Source organism: Cydia fagiglandana, chromosome 3 (assembly GCF_963556715.1).
Source record: "Cydia fagiglandana chromosome 3, ilCydFagi1.1, whole genome shotgun sequence".
NCBI lineage: Eukaryota > Metazoa > Arthropoda > Insecta > Lepidoptera > Tortricidae > Cydia > Cydia fagiglandana.
The window spans coordinates 17380931-17394386 of NC_085934.1; the positions used below are offsets into that span (position 1 = coordinate 17380931).

Genomic DNA, 13456 nt, shown 5'->3' on the forward strand with positions numbered 1-13456 from the left:
TCAACTCATCATGTGCTTTTAAAGTATTTAAACTATTGAACAAAGCTTTATACATATTAGTAGAAACATGACACATAATATTTATTCCCTTTAACTAAGGTAAATTGTGTACGAAGAGTTTCATCAGTGGTTAATCATAAAGTACGTCTTTATGTCATATATGTAATAGTATCTTCAAACTCGTTTGAACTAAATGTTTTATATTATAAAACGGCTTTCCAGCTTTCTTTTGAAAGTGCATTCCTGCGTTGTAGCCTTTACTGGCGTTATCAATAGCGGCCGTTCTGCCTCGTATTCTCACTGCTATCAACGCAGGCGAACTTTTGACTCGATCAAACATGCAACCACAGAAACCACTAAAACTGTGCATAATCGGAGATCACACTATTCTGGTTTGCCTCTAGCAAACACTTTTCCGGAAGGCATCAGGATTAACAGCCCTGATCCGCGGCGCCGAGAGTCCTTTACCTTCCTCAAGCGCCAACTTCAAAAGCGCGCCGCATCTTGAACCACAAACACATGTACCGCCGTCTTAAACCTATTTACAACCTTAACACTATAGTAATAAAGACGGGATTTTAATAACATTTAAACCACAGCGAGTGCTACGCTTTGAAGGCTTCGCGCATGCGCTTGATGAGCGGCAGCCATTTTCAGGGAACTAATACAAATAAACGCCGACGTCAGTACACGTACACAGGCACTTGTCACACACTAGCAAATGTAACAAATCAAGAAAGGATGCGGGCTTGCTTGCGCGTGTGTGTGAATGCTGTGTCTGTGTGAGAGGGATGCTGGGTAAGGCCTTGTTTACATTGAATGGCTTTTGGGTATGGTTGTTTGTTTTTCGGTTGAAGAGTGAAGAAACTCATTCCGTTTTGATTGTTAATAAATAATGAACGAGTAACCATTTAGAAAACGACTTGACTTTGTTCAATTACTTTAGTGTTTAAATACAATTTCATTATACCTACTACTTTCTTATACAGTGTCTTTTTTCTTTACTAAGGTACTTATATTTTCTTATAAGCAATTTTCAAATTTAGTAGCAACAATCCGCTTGCTGAGATTTAACTTAGGTACCCATAAGTTGAAAACTCATTGAAAAAAAATCTTTATCTCACATCCTAACAAAATTTAAATGTTTCAATAAATTAGATTGTTTACCTATCACTTATATGCAGTGTAATTAAAAATAAGACAAACAGAGAGGTATGTTACTTATAAGGAAATTGTAGTATATATTTGTAACCCAAATAACGACTAGTCTCAGTAATGTTCTATTTCAATGTTGTGGTTGTAACCATTCAAAAGTGATGTAAGAATTTGTGACCGCGGTTGCCAGTTAGGTTTTGCGGATAGTGTATACTGTACTCCTAACTTTACCAAAAAGGCCGTTCTTTATCAATGAAGGAAAATAAACCAGTCACAAATAAAGCCAATATATTAAAAATAATTCCAAACCCTTATATGTATACAATCCCCATATACATTTCAATAGCGCGATGTAGAAATCGCCACTTACGGTACAGCGCCATCTCGCGTGATATTCGGTAAACGTGTTTAGTATGAAAGTTACACCACGTACGGACGCGAACAGATAGTACATTCGCCAGCACATCTCAAAACATTGACATTCTAAACCAATCACAACCAATGAAACTAACCGTTCCTCCAAAACAAACCCCGCTTTAAAACATTCATACAATTTATTCCTTGGTGAACACACCCGAACACCTGACCTGACCTGGAGAGGCACAGATTCTGATTTAGTCAGCCTCGCGTCGCCATTGCGCGCGGTCGTGCCGACCCGTCCCGCAAACTATAACCCGAGAACGGTGAAAAAACCGGGTACGTAATTAAGATTATGCGGTAGCTGTAGGGTTAAGGCCCTCTGGAGTGCGGTGCCTGTTTGTTGTGGGCGTCAGCTGTCGCTATCGATTATTATGACATCGGCTGAATGCACGTGTTAAAGCTTGCATTGCCTTAGCGATAAGCTGAGTAAGTGGTTGACAGAGTAACACGTGTGCTAACCAAATCTCATTCAAAATTTGCTTTAGCGCGACGTACGCTGTGCTAATTAAGTAATAGCTACGTAGGTATTTTTAATGTTGCGTGATAATTGACCGTTTTATTCCGAAAAATAGAAATTACAATCTTTGTCGATTGGATGATAATTGTTTTTTTTTTTCATAAATATGAAATAGATATATGTTATATGATTTTTCGTCTAGTGACACCCGTAAGTTGTGATGTCTAAGGTCACAATTTAAACATTGCACGTGCACAACAGCAAAGTCGAAATTAACACATTCACCATTGAACTAGAGTCGTAGCGCTATGTTGTAGCAGATCGCACGGGATTCCTTTCCCAGTATGTAGCGAAAATGCCTCTTAAGGTGGCCACTGACGAGCCTTCCAACAGTCCAAATAGCGTGGCTGCAATCCAAAATCGGTCCGTGAATGTCAAAAACGTACAATGTTTAATATTAGGATGTCGTCCATTTGGATGAATCCATTGTAACGGCATCCATTTGGAAGGCTCGTCAGTGGTTTGCTTTAGTGGCAAAACGACAACGCGTCGTGATTTTAGCGCTGAATGTTATGGAGTTTCAGATGTGATATCCATTTGTGATAACGGCTTCCTCAAATATAATATCAAGACTATAAAATGCACAGTTTATGAATTGTAGTAGCGCGGTTATGGTACGATTTAAGTGGAATGTCTCATATGATATATACTTTAGCAACTTTGCATGTTACCTAGCTTCATAATTTTGGGAATATGACATTCGTGCATGACGCGCTTCCACACTATCGCTTGCCAAGTAAGTACAGAGCTTTGACAATCAGTACGACCTGCAGGCGTATTATGGATGCCCTTATCCACTGATAAAATAACTGTCACTTCTTAACACCGCGTTATTGACACCGTTTTATCACGCTGTCACGTAGACAAGAACGACCATCATATCCGTACTGCTGAGGTATCAAGATCGCGTTTTAACACCTGTCATGTCATGCGTCATTTTTGCACTTACATACTTGTTAGAACGTGACGGGCATGGTGAAAAATGGTAAAGAGCCGGCCATCTTAGGTCTTCTGACATGCATGTTTTGCATAATGATGGCCTTGTAACCCCGAATTTCTTCAGTAAACAATGTCAAGTCTGCGTTCATGCATCACCGAGAGTGGAATCGGTGAATGAAAGTCGGTCAAATGTATCGATATTCACGTTTGACTGTGACGTGACTGTGCGTTTCGCGTATAAACAGCAGCAGCAGGTATTTGAAATTGCCTTATTAGGTTCATTACGTCATAAAAAGTCGTTAAGACTGACATAATCTTGAAAGATATCATGAATTAATTTAATTTCAATTCTCATCAAAACTTAACTTGCTTTCCAGGTTGCCAATTAAAGAAGGTGATGTGATTTGCGAAGCGCTGAAATTATCAATCTTGGCTCATTTGTTGTGAAATCAAATTTTCCGTCTTATACTTTTCAGATTTTATTCGCTTATTTAGTTTATAGGTATACCTACCGCTTAACTCAGGGCGGTTGCTAAAGCAGTTGCGCGGTGGATCTGGATATTAATGTAGCTCAGTTTTGGGACGAAACCAAGTAGGTACTTTTTATTAGTATTTAAATTTTAAATATAATTTCCTTAACATAATAAAAAACAGTCCGTAATAGGTAACTACAAATAACTTCTCACCAATCGCCATTATTAAGTAGTAGACTTTCAAAGTTAGATTTTATTCTTCTGTTAGTAAAAACCGTAAAAAGTTGAAACTTAATTCGATTAAGTAGTTACTTTCATGAACTTCAAAGTATGTAAATAAGCCCACAGCTAACCCGACTCCTCGCGAATTAAGACAAATCGCTTCTCGTCTTCAATTCCCAACGCTCTATGTAGAAGAACGATTGCTACTTTAGGCAGATTCAATTTACAATATTATCAGGCACGAGTATGTTGGGATGATTCCGTAAACAGGGTAATTTAGAAAATTCTAGATTTGGCGTTACAGATACACGACAACGTTAGTCTAGTCGCTACGTTTATCTGACTTGCTGGCGTTTGTTTCAGTCGCTAGCAGTATAGTATACGAGGGTCATACTGAAAGTTTGTGGATTCTGATACATGTATGAGAAGACTTAACTTTTCTATAGTTCGTTTTTTTTAGCATTAGAAAGAACTTGCAAGAAGGTAAGCAATCTTGACATGTCATTGAATTGAAAAACGCTTTTTTAAAATCAAAAACGATTACTTATGAAAGCAGAAGAATATAAATGATCGTATTAGATTCATAATTGTTACATATTTGACGTGACTTATTTTTAAAATGTGTTTTTCAATTAAAAGACACATCAAGATGGCCAGTCCAGGAATTTTCAGTATGACCTAAGTCACCCATTGTGTAGTAGTGATCAAATTTCAAGTCTTTTCTAAGTAGAATGATATTTTTGAACCATCACGATTGTATGAGGTCCTTTTTTTTCAAATTCAATTGTCGGTCCTTGCCTGTCTCTGTCCAAGCTGCGTATTTCGATATGTGGTAACCATCCTTTCGTACCTGTGTGTAATTATTACTAAAATCATGGGTTCAAAGTGTTCAAACCTCAATCGTATGAAATACAGCCTGACTGAAAAATGTGGTCAAAATTCAAACCAAACACAGACGAAAGGTTCTTATACCTGTATTAGGAATATTTTAACTGCCGCTGAATTTTAGATTAGTTGCCACGATGTCCTTATAAACAATCGACAAAATTCGTTCAATTATCAAATGCAAAAGGAAAAAATATTTTATACTCTTGAAATGCTAAAATGAAACAAACGTCTATTCAGCTACTTTGAATTCAACCGTCTGCAGATACTCGAGTTCGAGTAAAAATTTCCATTCTAAATTTGTCTTCTTATGATTAATACAGCGAAGTTGTTTCAAAACTCGCAAATTAGGAATATTTATTTGCATAAAATATGAAGCGTTTTTTCTGAAACAAACACGGTACGGCAGAAAGATCGTATGCTAATATAATTGGCGTTAAATTTAAATGAAGGCCGAATTTGCGCTCGTGATGCGATCGGGAGGTATTGCCATGATATTAATAATGTATCTACGTACGCGTCAACTCCACGGGATAAACGCATTGCATTTTCTATTTGTATAAATTGTGATTTTCAACATTTTAACTCTTACTGACATACCAAGTAATAGGGATGTAACGATACCGATACCGATACGATATATCGGCCGATATAATCGGCAGACCGATATATCGGCATCGCCGATTTAAATTCAGCCGATGTTACAGTTTGAAAAGCGCGCAAAACGAATGACGCTGCTAATAATTTGAATACACTTTGTTTCCATAATAAATAACCCTCCTTTTGCGTTGACGTAGTCGGGTAAAAACTACCTAAAGTGAACTATAATTACTGATTCGGATTTACTTTTGCATTAATTGCTTGGTGGTTACCCCTAAATAAATGTTTTCTTTGATTTTGATTTGGCATTTTTACAGTTTTTCACACTTCACAAATTCGAGTGTCTATTAATACATATGTATGTTTTATGCATAATAAGTATATAATTCCTTATTTGTTATATCTATTAGCTAAATACTATGCCATTAATATCGGTATCTGTATCGGTATCGCCGATTATTTACTTGAATAATCGGTATCGGTATCGTATCGGCAAAATCATGTATCGTTACATCCCTATTGGTAAAAATTAGTACCTACATTGTATAGTACAGTATAGTACCTACATTGTTGCAGAGGCTAGGAACCAATATTATAGCACAGAATAAATAATAGTACTACCGTACAGTGCGGACACTTCCTACAAAACCGAAGTTTGACAGCGATTCAGGCACGGATGAGCTATTTCGGCTATTTAGTTGTCAAAATTCAAGTGATTATTTTAAGTATCTGTGGTCGTGCACGCAAAAGGACGTCAAGTGGTGCCAACCATAATAATTGCTCGGAGCAATGCTGACCCGAACGGAGCAGAGTTTGCCCGAAAGGAGAAGCGTCTCCCCACTGCCAATATATGGACGAGTTAGTTTGAAGTCTGACCCGTTAGCTAAGTATATGACATGATAACTAATGACATTATTTAAATATAATCACAGAATAAATAATAGTACTAGGTACAGAAGAGAAGACTCACTCTCTTACAAAACGCGTCTGTCACGATCAGCACAGATATGGCCGCTAGGTGGCGACAGCGCCACGCGCGGCTTATGGCAAACCCCAAAATTGGGGTCGAACGCATGGACTTTTAGCTACCTGTAGCGAAACGAAATCGCGAGGTGAGCCACGCCTGATATAATTCTAATATAAGACGTTCCACGGGATAGGGTACCTTATGGCGGCTGGCGCTTACGTCGCATAGCACCGCATTAATTAGAATTGGAGCGGCGTTAATAATAGCGTAAGCGCCAACCGCCATAAGGTACTTTTACCCGTGGGATGTCACATATGTCAGTGTGTGAGCTGCGAAATTGCATGGAGAAATTATGAATGAATTCATTGATAAATTCGCCGTGCACTTTGCGGCTGACCAGCTGTCATCCCATAGATAACTGTTAAAGTTTTATACAAGTAAATTCAAATAAATTCTAACGAACTGTACGGTTACCATCAGTTTGTCACTGACATAAACGCCGTCGAGAACGTAATTTACTTTCTATACATCTCGCTCGCACTCGCATATTAGTGCAAACGGGATGTATAGAAAGCAAATTACGTTCTCGACGGCGTTTATGTCAGTGACAAACTGATGGTAACCGTACTGCAACGTTGTCAGAATGTTTAGTGCAACTGGCTCTTTGATCGTGGAGGCGAGCCAAGCTCGCCCGTCAAGTGACCGGACTTTATCGCAGCGATGTGTCTTCGTGCGCGTCAAACTGTATCTGATATACGACTCACATTAATGCAAGTTTCCATCGTCCAGCACTTATTTGAAATCTAGAATAGGTACATTTACGGTATTTAGGCTATTGGACTTAAATGTAAATTTAGGCTATTGGATTTTGAAATAGACATCTTTTTGATATCTTTTAGACATCACCAAGATACGATAACGATATGTTTAAGATCTAACCTGTCAAATTTGACATTTTCGCGATTCTGGAGATACTCTTGAACGATTTCCACAGGATATGAGTTAGAGATCCAATTCACATCTAATAGATATGTTACTCTATCTAACGTAAAAGTGACATTGGTTGCCCGAATTGCGCTGCAGAAGAGAACTAGTTGATATCTAAACTATAACGTATCTAGAATGGATCTAGTACGTGTCGTCTCTTGTGAATATCTTGAAGTTCGAATACGACAGTATATAATACAAGTGTACCTACCATACGAGTATATCAAATTCAGAATCTTGATTTTTAGGGTTCCGTACCCAAAGGGTAAAAACGGGACCCTATTACTAAGACTCCACTGTCCGTCTATCTGTTCGTCTGTCTGTCTGTCACCAGGCTGTATCTCATGATTCTGATGAACCGTGATAGCTAGATATTTAGTTGAAATTTTTACAGATGATGTATTTCTATTGGCGCTATAACAACAAATCGATATATCGGATAAATCGGATTAGTGCGAGTCCTACTAGCCCACCGAGGGTTCCGTACTTTTAAGTATTTGTTGTTATAGCGCCAATAGAAATACATCACGGTTCATCAGAATCATGAGATACAGCCTGGTGACAGACAGACAGACGAACAGATAGACGGACAGTGGAGTCTTAGTAATAGGGTCCCGTTTTATTTCACATTTTCTACACAACAATTCGACAAACACCTGCCTGAAATAGTCTTAGAATCTCTACCTGTATATTAAAAAAATTTTTAATATACAGGTAGAGATTCTAGCTCAGACCTATCCGTCTATATGTCTTCGGCCGGCAACCCCTTTCGTCCCGGCCTCTGTAGTAATGTACTATTATTTTCAAAATTTAAATCCGTGACGTACGGTACGTGACTACGTGTATAATGCAGAAAACGATATATTATGTTTACCGTACAAACTGTACTTTATCATAATGATTAATGATGCTTTTGCTATGCGTGACACGGGGGCCGTTTCGAACTTACGTTAATATGTCAATTAGATCTCAATTTGCTTGTGCATCAACTCGTACTTACACATTTTTGGGTATACATGCATTGCCAATAATGTCAGTAGGTAATGGATCAATAACAGATTATCAAAATACAAATGCTGCTTCTTGGTACAGTCAAGTGAAAAAATATGGTTACTTGCCAGCGAATTAACAAATATTATCGGACATATTTTTGAGTATGATGACTCCTCTACACGATGGGCCAACGCCGGCCACTCCAAGGGACGCATTTATGCGTTAGAGGGAGCAAGTGATATTGCTATCTCATTCTACTGCATGGCTGCGTCCCCTGGAGTGGCCGGCGCTGGCCCATCGTGTAGAGGAGCCGTGATGAGTGCACCCATGCGACTGTCTGTACGTTTCCCCCCGCAAAAATGGCCGAACGATTTGTACGGTAAGATATCGCTTGGGCTCCTTCCATCCGACGTGTCGGAAGCCGGTGTTGCTCGAAGGTATCCATATAACACCGTCACGACACAAATTGTTAGAAGAAAATACAAGTTGTACCCTCTATAACCGTGTTACCACCGATCACTGCAAACTTCGTCGCTTCTCGGAGTTTCTCGAGTGTTTTCCAAAGAAGCCTATAACTTCATTATTATTTTATTGTGGCCTACGTTACTCTTCATACGAGCACATAGCTTCCTATTTACTTAGTAATAACGGCTATATTTGCTTGGCATAGACTGGAATCGTAGAAAAGTAATGGGTACTTGAATTTATGGGACCAGGAATGTCGATAAATTATCGTTATTCCATTTATTTATAACCGTTATACGAGGCTGATTAACATGAAAATTAATGTTGTTCCTCGTAAAAGATCTGATTGTGTTGACGGTTAAGAATAACAGACAGTTACCTATGGCTAGCAATAAAAGAAATACGTAGTATAAATAAATAGATTGTTTTAATGATTCATGGATGAGTCATGGAAAAACAATTTTCACATGCCTTATGGCAGAACATATTAAGGGTCAACATTATAAATTTATAACATCCACTCAATCCACTGTACTGTACCATATGTTCTTGTGAATAAACGTTCATTCATTCATTCATTCAAAACTATAAAGATATTTGATGCAAAATTAAAAAGTTGATGATGATGAGTAATCTGTTGATGAGAATAATGAGGTGTTTTAAAATTATTTCAGTGCAAATATTTATTGCAATGTTGTTGTCATAGTAGTACTATAGTTAGTACCTGTTAAGTTCTTTATCTGCCCGATTTTTTAAATTTATTTAATTCAATGTGGACTGCGGGTACCCCAAACTGAGCAAAACGTGTAGTAATATTTATAATACTTACTATAAAAATAAATAAATGCCTTAACGTTATTCCAGCCAAGGACCTCCGGCGTTGTATCCAGAATGCAGCCATTGCTCGGCTAGGAGGTCGTTAATTTAATAATACTCTACAACTTGAATTCCATTGCTAATACAAATCGAGTGAATATATAAAGCATTATTGGATTCTGCCATTGTGAGTTGAGAGCCGAAACGCGTCTCCCTGAATAGTCCCACTCCATTATTAACCACCGTACTGACCTGCATAATTGATCCCAGGCTTGCCAAATGTATAACACCAGAATACCTTGCTGTACTCAAGCAATTCTAAGCCTTATTGTAACGCAATAGTGTCTAACTTAATGACAGGGTTCCGATGGATCATGGTAGACAAATAGACAACATTTCACAGGGCGATTGGCAAGGGAAGAAAAAAATGGTTGGCGATCTAGAACCGCCCGTGTAGGTGTTTTGTATTGTTCGTTTTTGTAATCGATTGCTCTAGGGAACCGAGGCCTAGCATCGCGATGACGGAGGTGAGTTCGGTACTTTTAGTTTTCATTCCTGATTTCGTTCGTTCGCTTTTGTCACGCGGTGTGAAAGAAATAAATTGAAAGACATACTGCCCGATTCGAACTTTAAGATACGTCAATTAGGCGAGGGACACACTTATCCCACGTACGCAACGTATGCAATGCATTAAGTATGACATCTGAACCCTGAAATTTGTACGCTTAGAAACATACTTGTCATGCGTTGCGTATTTTCGATTCAATCAAATTGGTCAAGATGCAAATCCAATAAATATTTCATTAGGGGATATATAAATGTTAAGATATCTCGAATAATATATAAAAACAAATGACGGCAATTAAGTTACAGTCAACGGTAAAAATATGGGTGTACAAATCATTTCAAAAATATGTCCCATAACTCTTATATCAGTGAATTAAGTATGTCTTATGTGAGTGTATTATGGGTGTAGACAACTTACTCAAAAATATGTCCCATAGTTCTCTATAGGACATATTTTTGAGTAAGTTGTCTACACCCATATTTTTACCGTTGACTGTACATTTTTATTGCAAAAAAAAACAAAACCGACATTCTCATCAAACGTCGATCGTGATAAAGTCAAATGTTTGTCTGCTATAGTATATCGGTTTTGTATTACGTTATGTGTACATAGTGCGAGTTCTAGAAAAGAAAATAATACAACCGATAATAATATAACTATAACTATTCCGTTTCCTGAATACTAAAACTCAAAACCGCGAAGTAAGTAAGGAAGACATTTTGTCTTTTAAGCTGTAACTCAATTCTATATCGTTTTGTTAAGTTAAATTCAAGTCTATTTCCAAATAACAGAAAAATGATGCTGTATGAAAGTATTAAATAAGTATTTTAAAAGTTATTCCTGTAAATGGGCGAAAATTTTTGTTATTTTCAGAGATATATATTTAGTAAGAAGGTACATAATAAGAAATTTAAACTTGACGAGATAAACTTAATTATTAATTTTGGGACCTTCTTTCATGATATCTACAATCTACGAGTACATAACACACATACACAACATACAAATACACACATAAGTTCATAACATAATATATATATGTAATATATACATATATGAAAACGCAAATCTTCATAAAAATATGATGATATTTAATTTATACGTTATGTTTCTGAAACAAAGTTCATCTACTTTCAAAAAATTTCCACGGCTTATACCTAAGTAAAATATCTTCTCAAATATATTACTCTTGACTCTTGAATGAGCAAGGATTTTCAATAAACAATGCAAGCTGCAGCACCGATTTACTGAAGTAAATTATTGGTTTTGTGTCAGAAACATCATAAAATCGGTAAAACGTAGTTTCAAGTTTCGAATCACTTCGTTATATTACATCGAATCTTGAAAATGTTGCAATTTCATAGCATCTCTTTGTTTTCAGAACTAGATTTGTAAACAATAGTAACACTGGTCGGCTGCTATATTTTCTGGGAAATATACGTTCAATGATTGTTTAAGTAATACAGAACAGTATAATTATATTGACATGCCCCGTGTTTTAACTGCGTTAAAAACGGCATTCGCAACTGGTCTGAAAAGGACTCTCAGTTTATGCCATTTCTTCCAACATGCAAAACCTATTTCTGTAAAGATGTCGTATGTAGTATACTCGTAAGTTTAGGCTACTGACGTACGGTATAAAATATATAATATATACATACAGGGCAAATACTCGTATGTAAGGGTAGGAATTTTTTTTCCAAGCTGATTTATTTCCCGGCGTCTCCTAATTCACGTTATTTTGGTGGAGTGTGTTTAATTAATGAGACTACTATTTGGTTATTACGAATATTATACTTTTACCATCACTGATAGGATCTAAAATGAATTTTATATCTCTATAAAATAGACCTTATTTTTGTACGAAGTCGTTTCCCAATTTTACTTTTAAATGTTATCAGTCACCCTAGTTATGAAACTCGATGGGGTCGTAAACATTGCAAAATCATCTTGTACTTATCAAACTTTTATGGTTTCTTCTCAACTCCTGTAACAGAAAGACTTAACAGTCACGTATCAACATAAAATAAGTATATGCTGTTATGTGTCAGCTAGAATATATACTCGTAAAGCTTGGAATACATAATTGCATCAGACTCCCAGTTTAAATTACTGAGCCGTAAAACAACCGGAAGGAAAATTAAGATATCGAATGTTAAATTGGGTACGTATTACAAATTCGACTGGCTAGGTCAAGATATTGGAGCGATAAATTGGCCCCATCCTCCTATAAAATAAGGTGTACATTTAAAGGAGGGAAGATTTTACCTTAGCATACATTTATTTTATCAAATAAAAATATCAGGAGGCCAACTTGAACGCTCATTTTGTTATCTAAATGAAGTCATTCTGTTATCATTTGCTTGTAAAATTTAGTACTTGTTCGTACACGGGCGAAAGATAATAAAATGACATCATTTAAATGTCAAAATCTAAGTTTAAATTGGCCTCTAGGTAATGTCATACTTAATCGAATTTTCTGTTCGTATTCTTGTTTTTTTTTCATCAGTAATATTTGTTTTGTAGTCATTGGTAGTACGAGTACCTAGTTCGTAGTAGTCAGTAGTTCGTTATAGTTTTGCGAAGTTCTTTCTAATGTTAACTGTGAAGCGACGTTGCTAAATTGGATTACCTACATATTTAAAAAAAAACAACGGGTTGCACTCTGGGAGTGCCGACAGAAGTGAAAACTCAATGGCTAGTCCAAAATGTCTGCAGCACTATTTATGTATAATTGACCCATCCTCCTTTCTATTGAAAAACTTTAGTTCCGAAATTGCTGGTCAGTGAGCTTGTTTTAAATTCGAATAGAAATTGTAAAGTTACCTTGCAGACCTCGCATCTAAATATCATTGGTCATGATATTTTGAGTTTTATTCGCCAGTACTAGAGTTCACTTTTATTAGCGATTTCATCAAGATGTAGCTTTATTGAATTATATTTGAGTGATATAAAGTTGGAATGTAACTGTGAGATCCTCGTATTTCAACCCGTACAAGATTAGAACCTTTTTCATGTAATGTCATTGAGTTTTACTTTATTTATTTAAATGCCATCTAAATGAGCGGCCATCCAAACCTTACGGTCACGTGATCGCCTTACGCTGTCTCGAGTTTATCATTTTTTCCCCACCTCAAAAAGTGCCCAGCGCCGCTAAAGAAGTTTTCACTTCATAAATGTGTGATGATGATGTGAGATCCTATAATTGGCTCTGTGTCACTATTGATGTTGTTATTAGCATAGTTATAGCTGTTGCTTCTCCATGTAAATAAAATAAATAAATAAATCTAGCTCAAAAGTTTAAAAAAGTAAATTGTGTCTGATATGGTTTGGGTGTACCGACAAATTTCCGCCGACGTTTTGTTGGATATCCCACTTCCGTGTCGACCGGGCTTGATTGATTAACTTTGTACTGACGACCTAATGGTGTGTTTCTATTTTGTTTTTAA

At 36.8% G+C, this 13456-nt stretch overlaps 1 protein-coding gene across 1 annotated transcript in view; it reads left to right on the forward strand.

The window, feature by feature from the left end:
• Positions 1 to 1711: 1711 nt before the first annotated feature.
• The window catches only part of LOC134680300 (cell adhesion molecule Dscam2), a 212826-nt gene continuing 201081 nt past the window's right edge, over positions 1712 to 13456 (forward strand). Inside the window, exon 1 of the mRNA XM_063539410.1 lies at positions 1712 to 1851. The gene's annotated coding sequence lies outside the window, so the exon portion shown is untranslated. The remainder of the gene's footprint in view (positions 1852 to 13456) is intronic.